Raw genomic sequence first — 22,823 nt, 5'->3', positions numbered from 1 at the left:
ACTCTCTTTATCCCTGTCTTGTTCATTACATGGGATGTTTGTGAAGATGACCCTTCTTGCGACAAAACCACTATGCGGTTATGTCTCTAAGTCGTTCCTTGACACATGGGAGCTATAGCCGCATCGTGGGCGTTACAAGGGGTGGGGGCGTCGGATCCATCCGTGTGGATCGTGTAGCTTTAGTTTTACTCCCTGGTACCTTAGGCTTTTTGGTCGTTCATCGTCTTGACTTCGGCCGCGACGTTGGCGACGCTTAAATAAATATTTCTCCAACGAGGCGATTGGTCCTATGGTTGGCGATGGATTTGGAAACCAGTCTGTTCAACCAAGGATGTTGTGGCGACGGCATCCTTGTGGTGGACTGATACGTCTCCAATGTATCTATAATTTTTGTTTGTTCCATGCTATTATATTATCTGTTTTGGATGTTTATGGGCTTTATTATGCACTTTTATACTATTTTTGGGACTAATCTATTAACTAAAGGCCTGGTGCAAATTGCTGGGTTTTTTTTGCCTATTTCAGTGTTTAGCAGAAATGGAATATCAAATGGAATGCAAACGGAATGAAACCTTCGCGAGGATCTTTTTTGGAACAAACGAAATCCAGGAGACTTGGAGTGGACGTCAAGGAAGCAGCGAGGTGGCCACGAGGTAGGGCGGCTCGCCCAGGGGGGCCAGGAACGCCCCCCACCCTCGTGGGCCCCTCGCAGCTCCATCGACCTACTTATTTCGCCTATATATACTCTTATACCCTGAAAACATCAAGGGGAGCCACGAAACCACTTTTCCACCGCTGCAACCATCTATACCCGTGAGATCCCATATGGGGACCTTTTCTGGTGATCTGTCAGAGGGGGATTCGATCACGAAGGGCTTCTACATCAACACCATAGCCTCTCTGAGATGTGTGAGTAGTTTACCACAGACTTTCGGGTCCATAGTTATTAGCTGGATGGCTTCTTCTCTCTCTTTGGATCTCAATACAAAGTTCTCCTCGATGTTCTTAGAGATCTATTTGATGTAATTCTTTTTGTGGTGTGTTTGTCGAGATCCGATGAATTGTGGGTTTATGATTAAGATTATCTAAGAACAATATTTGATTCTTCTGGAATTCTTATATGCATGATTTGATATCTTTGCAAGTCTCTTCGAATTATCATTTTGGTTTGGCCTACTAGATTGATCTTTCTTGCAATGCGAGAAGTGCTTAGCTTTGGGTTCAATCTTGCAGTGCTCGATCCCAGCGATAGGAAGGGAACCGACACATATTGTATTGTTTCCATCAAGGATAAAAAGGTGGCGTTTATATCATATTGCTTGAGTTTATCCCTCTACATCATGTCATCTTGCCTAATGTGTTACTCTGTTCTTTTGAACTTAATACTCTAGATGAATGCTGGATAGCGGTCGATGTGTGGAGTAATAGTAGTAGATGCAGAATCGTTTCGGACTACTTGACACGGACGTGATGCCTATGTTCATGATCATGCCTAGATAACATCATAACTATGCGCTTTTCTATCAATTGCTCGGCAGTAATTTGGTCACCCACCGTAATATATGCTATCTTGAGAGAAGCCATTAGTGAAACCTATGGCCCCCGGGTCTACTTTACATCATATAAGTTTCCAATCTACAATTCTAGTTTACTATTTATTTTGAAATCTTTACTTTTCAATCTATACAACAAAAATACCAAAAATATTTATCTTATTATCTCTATCAGATCTCACTTTTTTAAGTGACTGTGAAGGGATTGACAACCCCTTTATCGTGTTGGTTGCGAGGTTCTTGTTTGTTTGTGCAGGTACTAGCTGACTTGCATGTAGTCTCCTACTAGATTGATACCTTGGTTCTCAAAAACTAAGGGAAATACTTACACTACTTTGCTGCATCACCATTTCCTCTTCAAGGGAAAACCAACGCTTGCTGAAGAGGTAGCAAGAAGGATTTCCGGCGCCGTTGCCGGGGAGATCTACGCCAAGTCAAGACATACCAAGTACCCATCACAAACTCTTAGCCCTCGCATTACATTATTTGCCATTTGCCTCTCGTTTTCCTCTCCCCCACTTCACGCTTACCATTTTATTCACCTCTTTTCTGTTTGCCCTTTTTCCTTTCGCCTTCTTTTGTTTGCCTCTTGTGTGACTGTTTATTGGATTGATTGTTTGTCACGATGGCTCAAGATAATACTAAATTATGTGACTTTTCCAATACCAACAATAATGATTTTATTAGCACTTCGATTGCTACTCTTTCCGATGCTGAATCTTGTGAAATTAATACTACTTTGCTGAATCTTGTCATGAAAGATCAATTTGCTGGCCTTCCTAGTGAAGATGCCGCTACCCATCTAAAGAGCTTTGTTGATTTATGTGATATGGAAAAGAAGAAAGATGTGGATAATGATATTGTTAAATTGAAGCTATTTCCGTTTTCGCTTAGAGATCGTGCTAAAACTTGGTTCTCTTCTTTGCCTAAAAATAGTATTGATTCATGGAATAAGTGCAAAGATGCTTTTATCTCTAAGTATTTTCCTCCCACTAAGATCATCTCTCTTAGAAATGATATTATGAATTTTAAGCAACTTGATCATGAGCATGTTGCACAAGCTTGGGAGAGGATGAAATTAATTATATGTAATTGCCCTAAGCATGGTTTGAATTTATGGATGATTATACAATAAAATATGCGGGATTGTATTTTGCTTCTAGAAATCTTTTAGATTCGGCCGCAGGAGGCACTTTTACGGAAATCACTTTAGGAGAAGCTACTAAATTCCTAGATAATATTATGGTTAATTATTCTCAATGGCACAACGAAAGATCTACTAATAAAAAAGTTCATGCGGTAGAAGATATTAATGTTTTGAGTGGAAAGATGGATGAACTTATGAAATTGTTTGCTAATAAGAGTGTTTCTTCTGATCCTAATGATATTCCTTTGTCCACTTTTATTGAGAATAATAATGAATCTATGGATGTGAATTTTGTTGGTAGGAACAATTTTGGTAACAACGTGTATAGAGGAAATTTTAATTCTAGGCCGTTTCCTAGTAATTCCTCTAATAATTATGGTAATTCCTACAACAATTCTTATGGAAATTTTAATAAGACGCCCTCTGATTTTGAGACTAGTGTTAAAGAATTTATGAATTCACAAAATAATTTCAATGCTTTGCTTGAAGAAAAATTGCTTAATATTGATGAGTTGGCTAGGAACGTGGATAGAATTTCTCTTGATGTTGATTCTTTGAAACTTAGATCTATTCCACCTAAGCATGACATCAATGAGTCTCTCAAATCCATGAGAATTTCCATTGATGAGTGCAAAGAAAGAACCGCTAGGATGCATGCTAAAAAAGATTGTTTTGTGAAGGCGTGTTCTTCTAATTTTCATGATAATAATGATGAAGATCTAAAAGTGATTGGTGTCTCTACTATTAAATCTTTGTTTGCCAATATGAATCTTGATAAAGATGGGACTGGAGATGAGTCAACTTTAGTTAAAAGGTGTCTCAATGATTCGGAGTTTTTAGATCTTGATGCAAAAATTGGTAAAAGTGGGATTGAAGAGGTCAAAACTTTACATAGCAATGAACCCACTATTTTGGATTTCAAGGAATTTAATTATGATAATTGCTCTTTGATAGATTGTATTTCCTTGTTGCAATCTATGCTAAATTCTCCTCATGCTTATGATCAAACCAAAGCTTTTACTAAACATATCGTTGATGCTGTAATGCAATCCCATAAAGAAAAGCTTGCACTAGAAGTTTCTATTCCTAGAAAACTTTATGATGAGTGGGAACCTACTATTAAAATTAAGATCAAATATCATGAATGCTATGCTTTATGTGATTTGGGCGCTAGTGTTTCCACAATTCCAAAAACTTTGTGTGATGTGTTAGGTTTCCGTGAATATGATGATTCTTCTTTAAATTTGCATTGCGCGGAATCCACCATTAAGAAACCTATGGGAAGGATTAATGATGTTCTTACTGTTAAAAATAGGAATTATGTGCCCGTAGATTTCATTGTTCTTGATACAGATTTCAATCCTACATGTCCTATTATTCTTGGTAGACCTTTCCTTAGAACGATTGGTGCAATTATTAACATGAAAGAAGGAAATATTATGTTCCAATTCCTGTTAAGGAAAGGCATGGAACACTTTCCTAGAAAGAAAATTAAATTACCTTATGAATCTATTATGGGAGCCACATATGGATTGCATACCAAAGATGACATTACCTAGATCTATTCTTGCTTTTATGCCTAGCTAGGGGCGTTAAATGATAGCGCTTGTTGGGAGGCAACCCAATTTTATTTTTGTTCCTTGCTTTTTGTTCCTGTTTAGTAATAAATAAATGATCTATCCTCTTTTATGATTGTGTTTTTTATGTTTTAATTAGTGTTTGTGCCAAGTAAAGCCTTTAGGATCTTCTTGGATGATTGGTATTTGATCTTGCTGAAAAAACCCAGAAAGTATGCGCTCACAAGAATAATTTTCATTTTAGCAAGAGAGTGATAAAATACTGATTCCAACTACAGTAGATCAATATACAAATTATTTAAGATGTCCTAATTTCTCAGGATTTTTGGAGTTACAAGTATTCAAAACTTACAGATTACTACAGACTGTTCTGTTTTTGACAAATTCTGTTTTTTGTGTGTTGTTTGCTTATTTTGATGAATCTATGGCTAGTATCAGGGGGTATGAACCATATAGAAGTTGGAATAAAGTAGGTTTAACACCAAAATAAATAAATAATGAGTTTATTACAGTACCTTAATGTGGTGATTTGTTTTATTATACTAACAGAGCTCATGAGATTTTCTGTTGAGTTTTGTGTTGTGAAGTTTTGAAGTTTTTGGGTAAAGATTTGATGGATTTCGGAACAAGGAGTGGCAAGAGCCTAAGCTTGGGGATGCCCCAGAAGGCATCCCCTCTTTCGTCTTCATCTATCGGTAACTTTACTTGAGGCTATATTTTTATTCACCACATGGTATGTTTTTTTCTTGGAGCGTCTTGTATGATTTGAGACTTTGATTTTTAGTTTACCACAATCATACTTGTTGTACATACCTTTTTGGAGAGACACACATGAGTCATAATTTATTAGAATACTCTATGTGCTTCACTTATATCTTTTGAGCTAGATAATTTTGCTCTAGTGCTTCACTTATATCTTTTTAGAGCACGGTGGTGGTTTTATTTTATAGAAATATTGATCTCTCGTGCTTCACTTATATTATTTTGAGAGTCTTTTAGAACAGCATGGTAATTTGCTTTGGTTATGAAAATAGTCCTAATATGATATGCATCCAAGATGGGTATAATAAAAACTTTCATATAGAGTGCATTAAATGTTATGAGAAGTTTGATTCTTGATAGTTGTTTTGAGATATAAAGGTGGTAATATTAGAGTTGTGTTAGTTGAGTAATTGTGAAATTGAGAAATATTTGTGTTGAAGTTGGAAAGTCCCGTAGCATGCACGTATGGTAAACGTTGTGCGACAAATTTGAAGCATGAGGTGTTCTTTGATTGCTTTCCTTATGAGTGGCGGTCGGGGATGAGCGATGGTCTTTTCCTACCAATCTATCCCCCTAGGAGCATACGCGTAGTGCTTGGTTTTGATGACTTGTAGATTTTTGCAATAAGTATGTGAGTTCTTTATGACTAATGTTGAGTCCATGGATTATTCACACTCTCACCCTTCCATCATTGCTAGCCTCTTCGGTACCGTACATTTCCCTTTCTCATCTCGAGAGTTGGTGCAAACTTCGCCAGTGCATCCAAACCCCGTGATATGATATGCTCCATCACACATAAACCTCCCTATATCTTCCTAAAAACAGCCACCATACCTACATATTATGGCATTTCCATAGCCATTCCGAGATATATTGCCATGCAACTTTCCACCGTTCCGTTCATTATGACACGCTCCATCATTGTCATATTGCCTTGCATGATCATGTAGTTGACATCATATTTGTGGCAAAGCCACCTTCATAATTCTTTCATACATGTCACTCTTGATTCATTGCATATCCCGGTACACCGCCGGAGGCATTCACATAGAGTCATATTTTGTTCTAAGTATTGAGTTGTAATTCTTGAGTTGTAAGTAAATAAAAATGTGATGATTTTCATTATTAGAGCATTGTCCCATGTGAGGAAAGTTCTTCGGAAAAAAGAGAAAGGCCATAAAAAAGAGAGGCCCAAAAAAATGAGAGAAAAAGAGAGAAGGGGCAATGTTACTATCCTTTTTCCACACCTGTGCTTCAAAGTAGCACCATGATCTTCATGATAGAGAGTCTCTTATGTTGTCACTTTCATATAGTAGTGGGAATTTTTCATTATAGAACTTGGCTTGTATATTCCAATAATGGGCTTCATCAAAATGCCCTAGGTCTTCGTGAGCAAGCAAGTTGGATGCACACCCACTTAGTTTCTTTTGTTGAGCTTTCATATATTTATAGCTCTAGTGCATCCATTGCATGGCCATCCCTACTCCTTGCATTGACATCAATTGATGGGCATCTCCATAGCCCGTTGATTAGCCGCGTCAATGTGAGACTTTCTGCCTTTTTGTCTTCTCACACAACCTCCATCATCATATTCTATTCCACCCATAGTGCTATATCCATGGCTCGTGCTCATATATTGTGTGAAAGTTGAAAGAGTTTGAAAAGACTAAAGTATGAAACAATTGCTTGGCTTGTCATCGGGGTTGAGCATGATGGGAGCATTTTGTGTGACGAAAATGAAGCATGGCCAAACTATATGATTTTGTAGGGATAAGCTTTCTTTGGCTATGTTATTTTGATAAGACATGAATGCTTGGTTATCATTGCTTGAAGTATTATTATTTTTTTATGTCAATATTTAAGTATTGATTCGTGGAATAAGTGCAAAGATGCTTTTATCTCTAAGTATTTTCCTCCCGCTAAGATCATCTCTCTTAGAAATGATATTATGAATTTTAAGCAAGTTGATCATGAACATGTTGCACAAGCTTGGGATAGGATGAAATTAATGATACATAATTGCCCAACACATGGTTTAAATTTGTGGATGATTATACAAAAAATTTATGCCGGATTGAATTTTGCTTCTAGAAATCTTTTAGATTCGGCCGCAGGAGGCACTTTTATGGAAATAACTTTAGGAGAAGCTACTAAACTCCTAGATAATATTATGGTTAATTATTCTCAATGGCACACTGAAAGATCTACTAATAAGAAAGTGCATGCGATAGAAGAAATTGATGTTTTGAGTGGAAAGATGGATGAACTTATGAAATTATTTGCTAATAAAAGTGTTTCTTCTGATCCTAATGATATGCCTTTGTCTACTTTGATTGAGAATAATAATGAATCTATGGATGTGAACTTTGTTGGTAGGAACAATTTTGGTAATAACGCGTATAGAGGAAACTTTAATCCTAGGCCTTATCCTAGCAATCCCTCTAATTATTATGGTAATTCCTACAACAATTCTTATGGAAATTATAATAAGATGCCCTCTGATTTTGAATCTAATATTAAAGAATTTATTACTTCGCAAAAGAATTTCAATGCTTTGATTGAAGAAAAATTGCTTAAGATTGATGAGTTGGCTAGGAACGTTGATAGAATTTCTCTTGATGTTGATTCTTTGAAACTTAGATCTATTCCACCTAATCATGATATCAATGAGTCTCTCAAAGCCATGATAATTTCCATTTATGAGTGCAAAGAAAGAACCGCTAGGATCCGTGCTAAGTTAGATTCTTTTATAAGAGTGTGTTCTTCTAGTTTCCATGATAATAAAGATGAACCTCCTATTTTGGATTTCAAGGAATTTAATTATGATAATTGCTCTTTGATAGATTTTATTTCCTTTTTGCAATCCGTGCTGAATTCTCCTCAGTCTTATAGTCAAAATAAAGCGTTTACCAAACATATCGTTGATGCTTTGATGCAATCTTATGAAGAAAAACTTGAGTTGGAAGTTTCTATCCCTAGAAAATTTAATGATGAGTGGGGACCAACTATTAAAATTAAAATTAAAATTAAATATCATGAATTCTATGCTTTGTGTGATTTGGGTGCTAGTTTTTCCATGATTCCAAAGACTTTGTGTGATTTGTTAGGTTTCCGTGATTTTGATGATTGCTCTTTAAACTTGCACCTTGCGGATTCCACTATTAAGAAACCTGTGGTAAGAATTAATGATATCCTTATTGTTTAAAATAGGAACTATGTGCCCGTAGATTTTATTGTTCTTGACATAGATTGCAATCCTTCATGCCCTATTATTCTTGGCAGACCCTTCCTTAGAACGATTGGTGCAATTATTGATATGAAGGAAGGAAATGTTAGATTCCAATTTCCGTTAAGGAAAGGCATATAACACTTCCCTAGAAATAAAATTAAATTACCTTATGAATCTATTATGAGAGCCACTTATGGATTGCCTGCCAAAGATGGCAATACCTAGATCTATGATTGCTTTTTATGCCTAGCTAGGGGCGTTAAATGATAGCGCTAGTTGGGAGGCAACCCAATTTTATTTTTATTCCTTGCTTTTTGATCCTGTTTAGTAATAAATAATTTATCTAGCCTCTGTTTTGGTTGTGTTTTTTGTGTTTAATTAGTGTTTGTGCCAAGTAGAACCGTTGGGAAGACTTGGGGAAAGTCTTGTTAAACTTGCTGTAAAAAAACAGAAACTTTAGCGCTCACGATAACTGCTTCCAGTTTTATTTGGAAAGTGCTATTTAGTTAATTATTTTTGCAGATGATTAATAGATATATTCCTCACGTCCAGCAATTTATTTTAGAATTTTTGGGGTTCCATATCTTGCGCTAGCAACAGATTACTACAGACTGTTCTATTTTTGACAGATTCTGTTTTTCGTGTGTTGTTTGCTTATTTTGATGAATCTATGGCTAGTAAAATAGTTTATAAATCATAGGGAAGTATGAATACAGTAGGTTTAACACCAATATAAATAAAGAATGAATTCATTACAGTAACTTGAAGTGGTCTTTTGTTTTCTTTCGCTAACGGAGTGCACGAGATTTTCTACTTTAAGTTTTGTGTTGTGAAGTTTTCAAGTTTTGGGTAAAGATTTGATGGATTATGGAACAAGGAGTGGCAAGATCCTAATCTTGGGTATGCCCATGGCACCCCCAAGATAATCTAAGGATACCTAAAATCCAAATCTTGGGGATTCCCCGGAAGGCATCCCCTCTTTCGTCTACTTCTATCGGTAACTTTACTTGGAGCTATATTTTTATTCACCACATGATATGTGTTTTGCTTGGAGCGTTTTGTATTATTTGAGTCTTTATTTGTTAGTTTACCACAATCATCCTTGCTTTACACACCTTTTGAGAGAGGCACACATGATTCAAAAATAGTTAGAATACTCTATGTGCTTCACTTATATCTTTTGAGTTATATAGTTTTGCTCTAATACTTCACTTATATATTTTAGAGCACGGTGGTGGATTTGTTTTATATAAACTATTGATCTCTCATGCTTCACTTAGATTGTTTTGAGAGTCTTAAATAGCATGGTAATTTGCTTAAATAATCCTAATATGCTAGGTATACAAGATTAATAATAGAATTCTCTTATGAGTGTGTTGAATACTATGAGAGTTTGATGCTTGATAATTGTTTTGAGATATGGAGATGGTGATATTAAAGATGTGCTAGTTGAGTAGTTATGAATTTGAGAAATACTTGTGTTAAAGTTTGTGATTCCCGTAGCATGCACGTATGGTGAACCGTTATGTGATGAAGTCGGAGCATGATTTATTTATCGATTGTCTTCCTTATGAGTGGCGGTCGAGGACGAGCGATGGTATTTTCCTACCAATCTATCCCCCTAGGAGCATGCGCGTAATACTTTGCTTTGATAACTTGTAGATTTTTGCAATAAGTATATGAGTTCTTTATGACTAGGTTTGAGTCCATGGATCATACGCACTCTCACCCTTCCACCATTGCTAGCCTCTCTAATACCGCGCACCTTTCGTCGGTATCATACACCCACCATATACCTTCCTCAAAACAGCCACCATACCTACCTATTATGGCATTTCCATAGCCATTCCGAGATATATTTCCATGCAACTTTCCACCGTTCTGTTATTATGACACACTTCATCATTGTCATATTGCTTTGCATGATCATGTAGTTGACATCGTATTTGTGGCAAAGCCACCGTTCATAATTCTTTCATACATGTCACTCTTGATTCATTGCATATCCCGGTACACCGCCGGAGGCATTCACATAGAGTCATATTTTGTTCTAAGTATCGAGTTGTAATTGTTGAGTTGTAAGAAAATAAAAGTGTGATGTCATCATTATTAGAGCATTGTCCCAGTGAGGAAAGGATGATGGAGACTATGATTCCCCCACAAGTCGGGATGACACTCTGGACAAAAAATAAAAAATATATATATAAAAGAGGCCATAAAAAAGAGAGAAAAGGCCCAAATAAAAAAATGAGAGAAAAAGAGAGAAGTGACAATGCTACTATCCTTTTACCACACTTGTGCTTCAAAGTAGCAACATGATCTTCATGATAGAGAGTCTCCTATGTTGTCACTTTCATATACTAGTGGGAATTTTTCATTATAGAACTTGGCTTGCATATTCCAATGATGGGATTCCTCAAATTCCCCTAGGTCTTCGTGAGCAAGCGAGTTGGATGCGCACCCACTTAGTTTCTTTTTGAGCTTTCATATACTTATAGCTCTAGTGCATCCGTTGCATGGCAATCCCTACTCACTCACATTGATATCTATTAATGGGCATCTCCATAGCCCGTTGATACGCCTAGTTGATGTGAGACTATCTTCTCCCTTTTTGTCTTCTCCACAACCACCATTCTATTCCACCTATAGTGATATGTCCATGGCTCACGCTCATGTATTGCGTGAAGATTGAAAAAGTTTGAGAATGTCAAAAGTATGAAACAATTGCTTGGCTTTTCATCGGGGTTGTGCATGATTTAAATATTTTGTGTGGTGAAGATAGAGCATAGCCAGACTATATGATTTTGTAGGGATAACTTTCTTTGGCCATGTTATTTTGAGAAGACATAATTGCTTAGTTAGTATGCTTGAACTATTATTATTTCTATGTCGATATTAAACTTTTGTCTTGAATCTTTCGGATCTGAATATTCATACCACAATTAAGAAGAATTACATTGAAATTATGCCAAGTAGCATTCCACATCAAAAATTCTGTTTTTATCATTTACCTACTCAAGGACGAGCAGGAATTAAGCTTGGGGATGCTTGATACGTCTCCAACGTATCTATAATTTTTGATTGCTCCATGCTATATTATCTACTGTTTTGGACATTATAGGGCTTTATTATCCACTTTTATATTATTTTTGGGACTAACCTATTAACCGGAGGCCCAACCCAGAATTGTTGTTTTTTGCCTATTTTAGGGTTTCGATGAAAATGAATATCAAACAGAATGAAACCTTTGGGAAGTGATTTTCTCACCGAACAAGACCTAGGAGATTTGGACCCTATGTCAAGCAACCAACAGGGGGCCACGAGGTAGGGGCGCGCCTACCCCCCCCCCCCCAGGCGCGCCCTCCACCCTCGTGGGCCCCCTGTTGCTCCACCGACGTACTTCTTCCTCCTATATATACCTATGTACCCCCAAACGATCAGATACGGAGCCAAAACCCTAATTCCACCGCCATAACTTTCTGTATCCACGAGATCCCATCTTGGGGCCTGTTCTAGAGCTCCGCCGGAGGGGGCATCGATCACGAAGGGCTTCTTCATCAACACCATAGCCTCTCCGATGAAGTGTGAGTATTTTACCTCAGACCTACGGGTCCATAATTATTTGCTAGATGGCTTCTTCTCTCTTTTTGGATCTCAATACAAAGTTCTCGCCCTCTCTTGTGGAGATCTATTCAATGTAATCTTCTTTTTGCGGTGTGTTTGTTGAGACCGATGAATTGTGGGTTTATGATCAAGTCTATCTATGAACAATATTTGAATCTCCTCTGAATTCTTTTATGTATGATTGGTTATCTTTGCAAGTCTCTTCGAATTATCAGTTTGGTTTGGCCTACTAGATTGATCTTTCTTGCAATGGGAGAAGTGCTTAGCTTTGGGTTCAATCTTGCGGTGTCCTTTTCCAGTGACAGTAGGGGTAGCAAGGAATGTATTGTATTGTTGCCATCGAGGATAACAAGATGGGGTTTTCATCATATTGCATGAGTTTATCCCTCTACATCATATCATCTTGCTTAAGGCGTTACTCTGTTCTTATGAACTTAATACTCTAGATGCATGCTGGATAGCGGTCGATGTGTGGAGTAATAGTAGTATATGCAGGCAGGAGTCAATCTACTTGTCTCGGACGTGATGCCTATATACATGATCATACCTAGATATTCTCATAACTATGCTCAATTCTGTCAATTGCTCAACAGTAATTCGTTCACCCACCGTAAAATACTTATGCTCTCGAGAGAAGCCACTAGTGAAACCTATGGCCCCCGGGTCTATCTTCATCATATTAATCTTCCAATACTTTATTATTTTCATTGCCTTTTATTTTACTTTGCATCTTTATCATAAAAATACCAAAAATATTATCTTATCATATCTATCAGATCTCCCTCTCGTAAGTGACCGTGTAGGGATTGACAACCCCTTATTGTTGGTTGCGAGGATTTGTTTGTTTTGTGCAGGTGCGAGGGACTCGCGCGTAGCCTCCTACTGGATTGATACCTTGGTTCTCAAAAACTGAGGGAAATACTTACGCTACTCTCCTGCATCACCCTTTCCTCTTCAAGGAAAAACCAATGCAAGTGCTCAAGAGGTAGCATGCGCTGCCTGCGTTGGGTCACTGACATGCAGGTCATGTACCCAAAGAGCCCACACGTCAGTGGAAGAACGGCGTGGTGTCCTACATCAGAGTCGAGGGCGCCACTCGCTCCACACCCGACTGAACACACCTCCTTGCCGCATTCAAACGCCTCCATGAAACCCGCCCGTATGGAAGCCGAGAAACCCACTCTGGACACATGCCCGTTCATGACCGGGCCGGCATTAAACGCAACACCAGTCGAGCTCCTCCCATCTGCTGTCTATTTAATCTCCTATTTAAACGAGGCCAAACGCCGGCCAAGAATCGCACACCTCTGTCGCTCCCCTATCTCCTCCTTCACCATTTTTTTCACTCTTACAATGGACTACGAAGAGTAGTTATTCCGCATAAGCCATTTGTCTAGGTTTGTATCTCTCTCACACACACGTAGGTGGGGGACGTGTGATGTCTACTACACAACCTTCTTCTTCTAGATGTTGTTGGGCCTCCAAGTGCAGAGGTTTGTAGGACAGTAGCAAATTTCCCTCAAGTGGATGACCTAAGGTTTATCAATCCGTAGGAGGCGTAGGATGAAGATGGTCTCTCTCAAGCAACCCTGCAACCAAATAACAAAGAGTCTCTTGTGTCCCCAACACACCCAATACAATGGTAAATTGTATAGGTGCACTAGTTCGGCGAAGAGATGGTGATACAAGTGCAATATGGATAGTAGATAAAGGTATTTGTAATCTGAAATTATAAAAACAGCAAGTTAACGAATGATAAAAGTGAGCATAAACGGTATTGTAATGCTAGGAAATAAGGCCTAGGGTTCATACTTTCACTAGTGTAAGTTCCCTCAACAATACTAACATAATTGGATCACATAACTATCCCTCAACGTGCAACAAAGAGTCACTCCAAAGTCACTAATAGCGGAGAACGAACGAAGAGATTATGGTAGGGTACGAAACCACCTCAAAGTTATTCTTTCCAATCAATCCATTGGGCTATTCCTATAAGTGTCACAAACAGCCCTAGAGTTCGTACTAGAATAACACCTTAAGACACAAATCAACCAAAACCCTAATGTCACCTAGATACTCCAATGTCACCTCAAGTATCCCTGGGTATGATTATACGATATGCATCACACAATCTCAGATTCATCTATTCAACCAACACAAAAGACCTCAAAGAGTGCCCCAAAGTTTCTACCGGAGAATCACGATGAAAACGTGTGCCAACCCCTATGCATAGGTCCATGGGCGGAACCCGCAAGTTGGTCAGCAAAACATACATCAAGTGGCACGTGGTATCCCATTGTCACCATAGATATCCACGGCAAGACATACATCAAGTGTTCTCAAGTCTTTAAAGACTCAATCCGATAAGACAACTTCAAAGGGGAAACTCAATTCATTACAAGAGAGAAGAGGGGGAGGAGAAACATAAGATCCAACTATAATAGCAAAGCTCACAATACATCAAGATCGTGCCAAATCAAGAACACGAGAGAGAGAGAGAGAGAGATCAAACACATAGCTACTGGTACATACCCTCAGCCCCGAGGGAGAACTACTCCCTCCTCGTCATGGAGAGCACCGGGATAATGAAGATGGCCACCGGTGAGGGTTCCCCCCTCCGGCAGGGTGCCGGAACAGGGTCCCGATTGACTTTTGGTGGCTACGGAGGCTTCTGGCGGTGGAACTCCCGATGTATCTTGCGTTCCGGAAGTTTTAGGGTATATGGAGTTATATAGGCAGAAGAAGCACGTCAGGGGAGCCACGGGGGCCCCACGAGGCAGGGGCGCGCCATAGGGGGGTGGGCGCGCCCCCCACCCTCGTGGGCAGCTCCCGTATCTTCTGACGTGGGGTCCAAGTCCATCAGGTGTGTTTCCTTCCAAAAATAACTTCTCCAGTTGATTTCGTTCCGTTTCGACTCCGTCTGATATTCCTTTTCTTCAAAACACTGAAATAGGCATAAAACAGCAAATCTGGGCTGGGCCTCCGGTTAATAGGTTAGTCCCAAAAGTAATATAAAAGTGGATAATAAAGTCCAATATTGCCCAAAACAGTAGATAATATAGCATGGAGCAATCAAAAATTATAGATACGTTGGAGACGTATCAGGCACCCCCAAGCTTAATTCCTACTCGTCCTCGAGTAGGTAAATGATAAAAAGATAATTTTTTATGTGGAATGCTAGTTGGCATAATTTCAATGTAATTCTTCTTAATTGTAGCATGAATATTCAGATCCGAAAGATTCAAGACAAAAGTTTAATATTGACATAAAAACAATAATACTTCAAGCATACTAACTAAGCAATTATGTCTTCTCAAAATAACATGGCCAAAGAGAGCTATCCCTACAAAATCATATAGTCTGGCTATGCTCCATCTTCACCACACAAAATATTTAAATCATGCACAACCCCGATGACAAGCCAAGCAATTGTTTCATACTTTTGATGTTCTCAAACATTTTCAATGTTCACGCAATACATGAGCGTGAGCCATGGATATAGCACTATAGGTGGAATAGAATGGTGGTTGTGGAGAAGACAAAAAGGGAGAAGATAGTCTCACATCAACTAGGCGTATCAACGGGCTATGGAGATGCCCATCAATAGATATCAATGTGAGTGAGTAGGGATTGCCATGCAACGGATGCACTAGAGCTATAAATGTATGAAAGCTCAACAAAAGGAACTAGTGGGTGTGCATCCAACTTGCTTGCTCATGAAGACCTAGGGCATTTTGAGGAAGCCCATCATTGGAATATACAAGCCAAGTTCTATAATGAAAGATTCCCACTAGTAAATGAAAGTGACAACTTAGGAGACTCTCTATCATGAAGATCATGGTGCTACTTTGAAGCACAAGTGCGGAAAAAGGATAGTAGCATTGCCCCTTTTTATTATTATTATTTTATTTTTTTATTTGGCCTTTCTTTTTTATGGCCTTTCTCTTTTTTGGCCTTTCTTTTTTTGGCCTTTCTCTTTTTTTGGGGGGGGGGGACAATGCTCTATTAATGATGATCATCACACTTCTATTTATTTACAACTCAATGATTACAACTTGATACTAGAACAAAGTATGACTCTATATGAATGCCTCCGGCGGTGTACCGGTATGTGCAATGATGCATGAGTGACATGTATGAAAGAATTATGAACGGTGGCTTTGCCACAAATACTATGTCAACTACATGATCATGCTAAGAAATATGACAATGATGAATGTGTCATGATGAACTAGATGGTGGAAAGTTGCATGGCAATATATCTCGGAATGGCTATGGAAATGCCATAATAGGTAGGTATGGTGGCTGTTTTGAGGAAGGTATATGGTAGGTGTATGGTACCGGCGAAAGTTGCGCGGTACTAGAGAGGCTAGCAAAGGTGTGTTGGGGAACGTAGTAATTTCAAGAAAAATCCTACGCACACGCAAGATCATGGTGATGCACAGCAATGAGAGGGGAGAGTGTTGTCTACGTACCCTCGTAGACCGGAAGCGGAAGCGTTATAACAACGCGGTTGATGTAGTCATATGTCTTCACGGCCCGACCGATCAAGCGCCGAAACTACGGCACCTCCAAGTTTTTGCACACGTTCAGCTCGATGACAATCCCCGGACTCCGATCCAGCAAAGTGTCGGGGATGAGTTCCATCAGCACGACGGCGTGGTGACGATCTTGATGTTCTACCGTCGCAGGGCTTCGCCTAAGCACCGCTACAATATTATTGAGGATTATGGTGGAGGGGGGCACCGCACACGGCTAAGAGATCAATGATCAATTGTTGTGTCTCTGGGGTGCTCCCCTGCCCCCGTATATAAAGGAGTGGAGGAGGGGGCCAGCCAAGGAGGGTGGCGCGCCCAAGGGGGGGAGTCCAACTCCCACCGGGAGTAGGACTCCCCTTTTTCCTATTAGGAGTAGGAGAGGGAAGGAAGAGGAAGGAGGGAGGAAGGAAAGGGGGGCCGGCCCCCCTCCCAATTCGGATTGGGCTTGGGGGGGCGCCCCCTCCCTTGCTCCTTTACCCTCCTTTCCACTAAGGCCCAATAAGGCCCATATACCTCCCGGGGGGTTCCGATAACCTCCCGGTGATCCGGTATTGTCCCAATCTTACCCGGAACCTTTCCGGTGTCCAAATATAGTCGTCCAATATATCGATCTTTATGTCTCGACCATTTCGAGACTCCTCGTCAAGTCCGTGATCACATCCGGGACTCCAAACATCCTTCAGTACATCAAAATATATAAACTCATAATGAAATTGTCATCGTAACGTTAAGCGTGCGGACCCTACGGGTTCGAGAATAATGTAGACATGACCGAGACACGTCTCCGGTCAATAACCAATAGCGGAACCTGGATGCTCATATTGGCTCCTACATATTCTACGAAGACTTTATCGGTCAGACTGCATAACAACATACGTTGTTCCCTTTGTCATCGGTATGTTACTTACCCGAGATTTGATCGTTGGTATCTCAATACCTAGTTCAATCTCGTTATCGGCAAGTCTCTTTACTCATTCCGTAATACATCATCTTGCAACTAACTTATTAGTTGCATTGCTTGCAAGGCTTAAGTGATGTGTATTACCGAGAGGGCCCAGAGATACCTCTCCGACAATCGGAGCGACAAATCCTAATCTCGAAATACGCCAACCCAACATGTACCTTTGGAGACACCTGTAGAGCACCTTTATAATCACCCAGTTACGTTGTGACGTTTGGTAGCACACAAAGTGTTCCTCCGGTAAACGGGAGTTGCATAATCTCATAGTCATAGGAACATGTATAAGTCATGAAGAAAGCAATAGCAACATACTAAACGATCGGGTGCTAAGCTAATGGAATGGGTCATGTCAATCACATCATTCTCCTAATGATGTGATCCCGTTAATCAAATGACAACTCATGTCTATGGTTAGGAAACATAACCATCTTCGATTAACGAGCTAGTCAAGTAGAGGCATACTAGTGACACTTTGTTTGTCTATGTATTCACACAAGTATTACGTTTCCGGTTAATACAATTCTAGCATGAATAATAAACATTTATCATGATATAAGGAAATAAATAATAACTTTATTATTGCCTCTAGGGCATATTTCCTTCAGTCTCCCACTTGCACTAGAGTCAATAATCTAGATTACACAGTAATGATTCTAACACCCATGGAGCCTTGGTGCTGATCATGTTTTGCTCGTGGAAGAGGCTTAGTCAATGGGTCTGCTACATTCAGATCCGTATGTATCTTGCAAATCTCTATGTCTCCCACCTGGACTAGATCCCGGATGGAATTGAAGCGTCTCTTGATGTGCTTGGTTCTCTTGTGAAATCTGGATTCCTTTGCCAAGGCAATTGCACCAGTATTGTCACAAAAGATTTTCATTGGACCCGATGCACTAGGTATGACACCTAGATCGGATATGAACTCCTTCATCCAGACTCCTTCGTTTGCTGCTTCCGAAGCAGCTATGTACTCCGCTTCACATGTAGATCCCGCCACGACGCTTTGTTTAGAACTGCACCAACTGACAGCTCCACCGTTTAATGTAAATACGTATCCGGTTTGCGATTTAGAATCGTCCGGATCAGTGTCAAAGCTTGCATCAACGTAACCATTTACGATGAGCTCTTTGTCACCTCCATATACGAGAAACATATCCTTAGTCCTTTTCAGGTATTTCAGGATGTTCTTGACCGCTGTCCAGTGATCCACTCCTGGATTACTTTGGTACCTCCCTGCTAGACTTATAGCAAGGCACACATCAGGTCTGGTACACAGCATTGCATACATGATAGAGCCTATGGCTGAAGCATAGGGAACATCTTTCATTTTCTCTCTATCTTCTGCAGTGGTCGGGCATTGAGTCTTACTCAACTTCACACCTTGTAACACAGGCAAGAATCCTTTCTTTGCTTGATCCATTTTGAACTTCTTCAAAACTTTGTCAAGGTATGTGCTTTGTGAAAGTCCAATTAAGCGTCTTGATCTATCTCTATAGATCTTAATGCCCAATATGTAAGCAGCTTCACCGAGGTCTTTCATTGAAAAACTCTTATTCAAGTATCCCTTTATGCTATCCAGAAATTCTATATCATTTCCGATTAGCAATATGTCATCCACATATAATATCAGAAATGCTACAGAGCTCCCACTCACTTTCTTGTAAATACAGGCTTCTCCAAAAGTCTGTACAAAACCAAATGCTTTGATCACACTATCAAAGCGTTTATTCCAACTCCGAGATGCTTGCACCAGTCCATAAATGGATCGCTGGAGCTTGCACACTTTGTTAGCTCCTTTTGGATCGACAAAACCTTCCGGCTGCATCATATACAACTCTTCTTCCAGAAATCCATTCAGGAATGCAGTTTTGACATCCATCTGCCAAATTTCATAATCATAAAATGCGGCAATTGCTAACATGATTCGGACAGACTTAAGCATCGCTACGGGTGAGAAGGTCTCATCGTAGTCAATTCCTTGAACTTGTCGAAAACCTTTTGCGACAAGTCGAGCTTTGTAGACAGTAACATTACCGTCAGCGTCAGTCTTCTTCTTGAAGATCCATTTATTTTCAATTGCTTGCCGATCATTGGGCAAGTCAACCAAAGTCCACACTTTGTTCTCATACATGGATCCCATCTCAGATTTCATGGCTTCAAGCCATTTTGCGGAATCTGGGCTCACCATTGCTTCTTCATAGTTCGTAGGTTCATCATGATCTAGTAGCATGACTTCCAGAACAGGATTACCGTACCACTCTGGTGCGGATCTTACTCTGGTTGATCTACGAGGTTCAGTAGTAACTTGTTCTGAAGTTTCATGATCATCATCATTAGCTTCCTCACTAATTGGTGTAGGTGTCACAGAAACCGGTTTCTGTGATGTACTACTTTCCAATAAGGGAGCAGGTACAGTTACCTCATCAAGTTCTACTTTCCTCCCACTCACTTCTTTCGAGAGAAACTCCTTCTCTAGAAAGGATCCATTCTTAGCAACAAATGTCTTGCCTTCGGATCTGTGATAGAAGGTGTACCCAACAGTCTCCTTCGGGTATCCTATGAAGACACATTTCTCCGATTTGGGTTCGAGCTTATCAGGTTGAAGCTTTTTCACATAAGCATCGCAGCCCCAAACTTTCAGAAACGACAACTTTGGTTTCTTGCCAAACCATAGTTCATAAGGCGTCGTCTCAACGGATTTTGATGGTGCCCTATTTAACGTGAATGCGGCCGTCTCTAAAGCATAACCCCAAAACGATAGCGGTAAATCTGTAAGAGACATCATAGATCGCACCATATCAAGTAAAGTACGATTACGACGTTCGGACACACCATTACGCTGTGGTGTTCCGGGTGGCGTGAGTTGCGAAACTATTCCGCATTGTTTCAAATGTAAACCAAACTCGTAACTCAAATATTCTCCTCCACGATCAGATCGTAGAAACTTTATTTTCTTGTTACGATGATTTTCAACTTCACTCTGAAATTCTTTGAACTTTTCAAATGTTTCAGACTTATGTTTCATTAAGTAGATATACCCATATCTGCTTAAATCATCTGTGAAGGTGAGAAAATAACGATATCCGCCACGAGCTTCAACATTCATTGGACCACATACATCTGTATGTATGATTTCCAACAAATCTGTTGCTCTCTCCATAGTACCGGAGAACGGCGTTTTAGTCATCTTGCCCATGAGGCACGGTTCGCAAGTACCAAGTGATTCATAATCAAGTGGTTCCAAAAGTCCATCAGTATGGAGTTTCTTCATGCGCTTTACACCGATATGACCTAAACGGCAGTGCCACAAATAAGTTGCACTATCATTATCAACTCTGCATCTTTTGGCTTCAACATTATGAATATGTGTATCACTACTATCGAGATTCATCAAAAATAGACCACTCTTCAAGGGTGCATGACCATAAAAGATATTACTCATATAAATAGAACAACCATTATTCTCTGATTTAAATGAATAACCGTCTCGCATCAAACAAGATCCAGATATAATGTCATGCTCAACGCTGGCACCAAATAACAATTATTTAGGTCTAATACTAATCCCGATGGTAGATGTAGAGGTAGCGTGCCGACCGCGATCACATCGACTTTGGAACCATTTCCCACGCGCATCGTCACCTCGTCCTTCGCCAGTGTTCGCTTAATCCGTAGTCCCTGTTTCGAGTTGCAAATATTAGCAACAGAACCAGTATCAAATACCCAGGTGCTACTGCGAGCTCTAGTAAGGTACACATCAATAACATGTATATCACATATACCTTTGTTCACCTTGCCATCCTTCTTATCCGCCAAATACTTGGGGCAGTTCCGCTTCCAGTGACCAGTCTGCTTGCAGTAGAAGCACTCAGTTTCAGGCTTAGGTCCAGACTTGGGTTTCTTCTCCTGAGCAGCAACTTGCTTGCTGTTCTTCTTGAAGTTCCCCTTCTTCTTCCCCTTGCCCTTTTTCTTGAAACTAGTGGTCTTGTTGACCATCAACACTTGATGCTCCTTCTTGATTTCTACCTCCGCAGCTTTTAGCATTGCAAAGAGCTCGGGAATTGTCTTATCCATCCCTTGCATATTATAGTTCATCACGAAGCTCTTGTAGCTAGGTGGAAGTGATTGGAGAATTCTGTCAATGACGCAATCATCCGGAAGATTAACTCCCAGTTGAATCAAGTGATTATTATACCCAGACATTTTGAGTATATGCTCACTGACAGAACTGTTCCTCCATCTTGCAGCTATAGAACTTATTGGAGACTTCATATCTCTCAATCCGGGCATTTGCTTGAAATATTAGCTTCAACTCCTGGAACATCTCATATGCTCCATGACGTTCAAAACGTCGTTGAAGACCCGGTTCTAAGCCGTAAAGCATGGCACATTGAACTATCGAGTAGTCATCAGCTTTGCTCTGCCAGACGTTCTTAACATCATCAGTTGCATCAGCAGCAGGCCTAGCACCCAGCGGTGCTTCCAGGACGTAATTCTTCTGTGCAGCAATGAGGATAATCCTCAAGTTACGGACCCGGTCCGTATAATTGCTACCATCATCTTTCAACTTTGCTTTCTCAAGGAACGCATTAAAATTCAACGGAACAACAACACGGGCCATCTATCTACAATCAAACATAAACAAGCAAGATACTATCAGGTACTAAGTTCATGATAAATTTAAGTTCAATTAATCATATTTAAGAACTCCCACTTAGCAAGACATCCTTCTAATCTTCTAAGTGATCACGTGATCCAAATCAACTAAACCATAACCGATCATCACGTGAAATGGAGTAGTTTTCAATGGTGAACATCACTATGTTGATCATATCTACTATATGATTCACGCTCGACCTTTCGGTCTCAGTGTTCCGAGGCCATATCTGCATATGCTAGGCTCGTCAAGTTTAACCTGAGTATTCTGTGTGTGCAAAACTGGCTTGCACCCGTTGTAGATGGACGTAGAGCTTATCACACCCGATCATCACGTGGTGTCTGGGCACGACGAACTTTGGCAACGGTGCATACTCAGGGAGAACACTTTTATCTTGAAATTTAGTGAGAGATCATCTTATAATGCTACCGTCAATCAAAGCAAGATAAGATGCATAAAAGATAAACATCACATGCAATCAATATAAGTGATATGATATGGCCATCATCATCTTGTGCTTGTGATCTCCATCTCCGAAGCATCGTCATGATCACCATCGTCACCGACGCGACACCTTGATCTCCATCGTAGCATCGTTGTCGTCTCGCCAATCTTATGCTTCTACGACTATCGCTACCGCTTAGTGATAAAGTAAAGCATTACAGGACGATTGCATTGCATACAATAAAGCGACAACCATATGGCTCCTGCCAGTTGCCGATAACTTGGTTACAAAACATGATCATCTCATACAATAAAATTTAGCATCATGCCT

The sequence above is a fragment of the Triticum aestivum genome, chromosome 6A, assembly GCF_018294505.1.
Source record: "Triticum aestivum cultivar Chinese Spring chromosome 6A, IWGSC CS RefSeq v2.1, whole genome shotgun sequence".
Classification (NCBI taxonomy): Eukaryota; Viridiplantae; Streptophyta; class Magnoliopsida; order Poales; family Poaceae; genus Triticum; species Triticum aestivum.
This window is presented reverse-complemented; position numbering follows the sequence as displayed.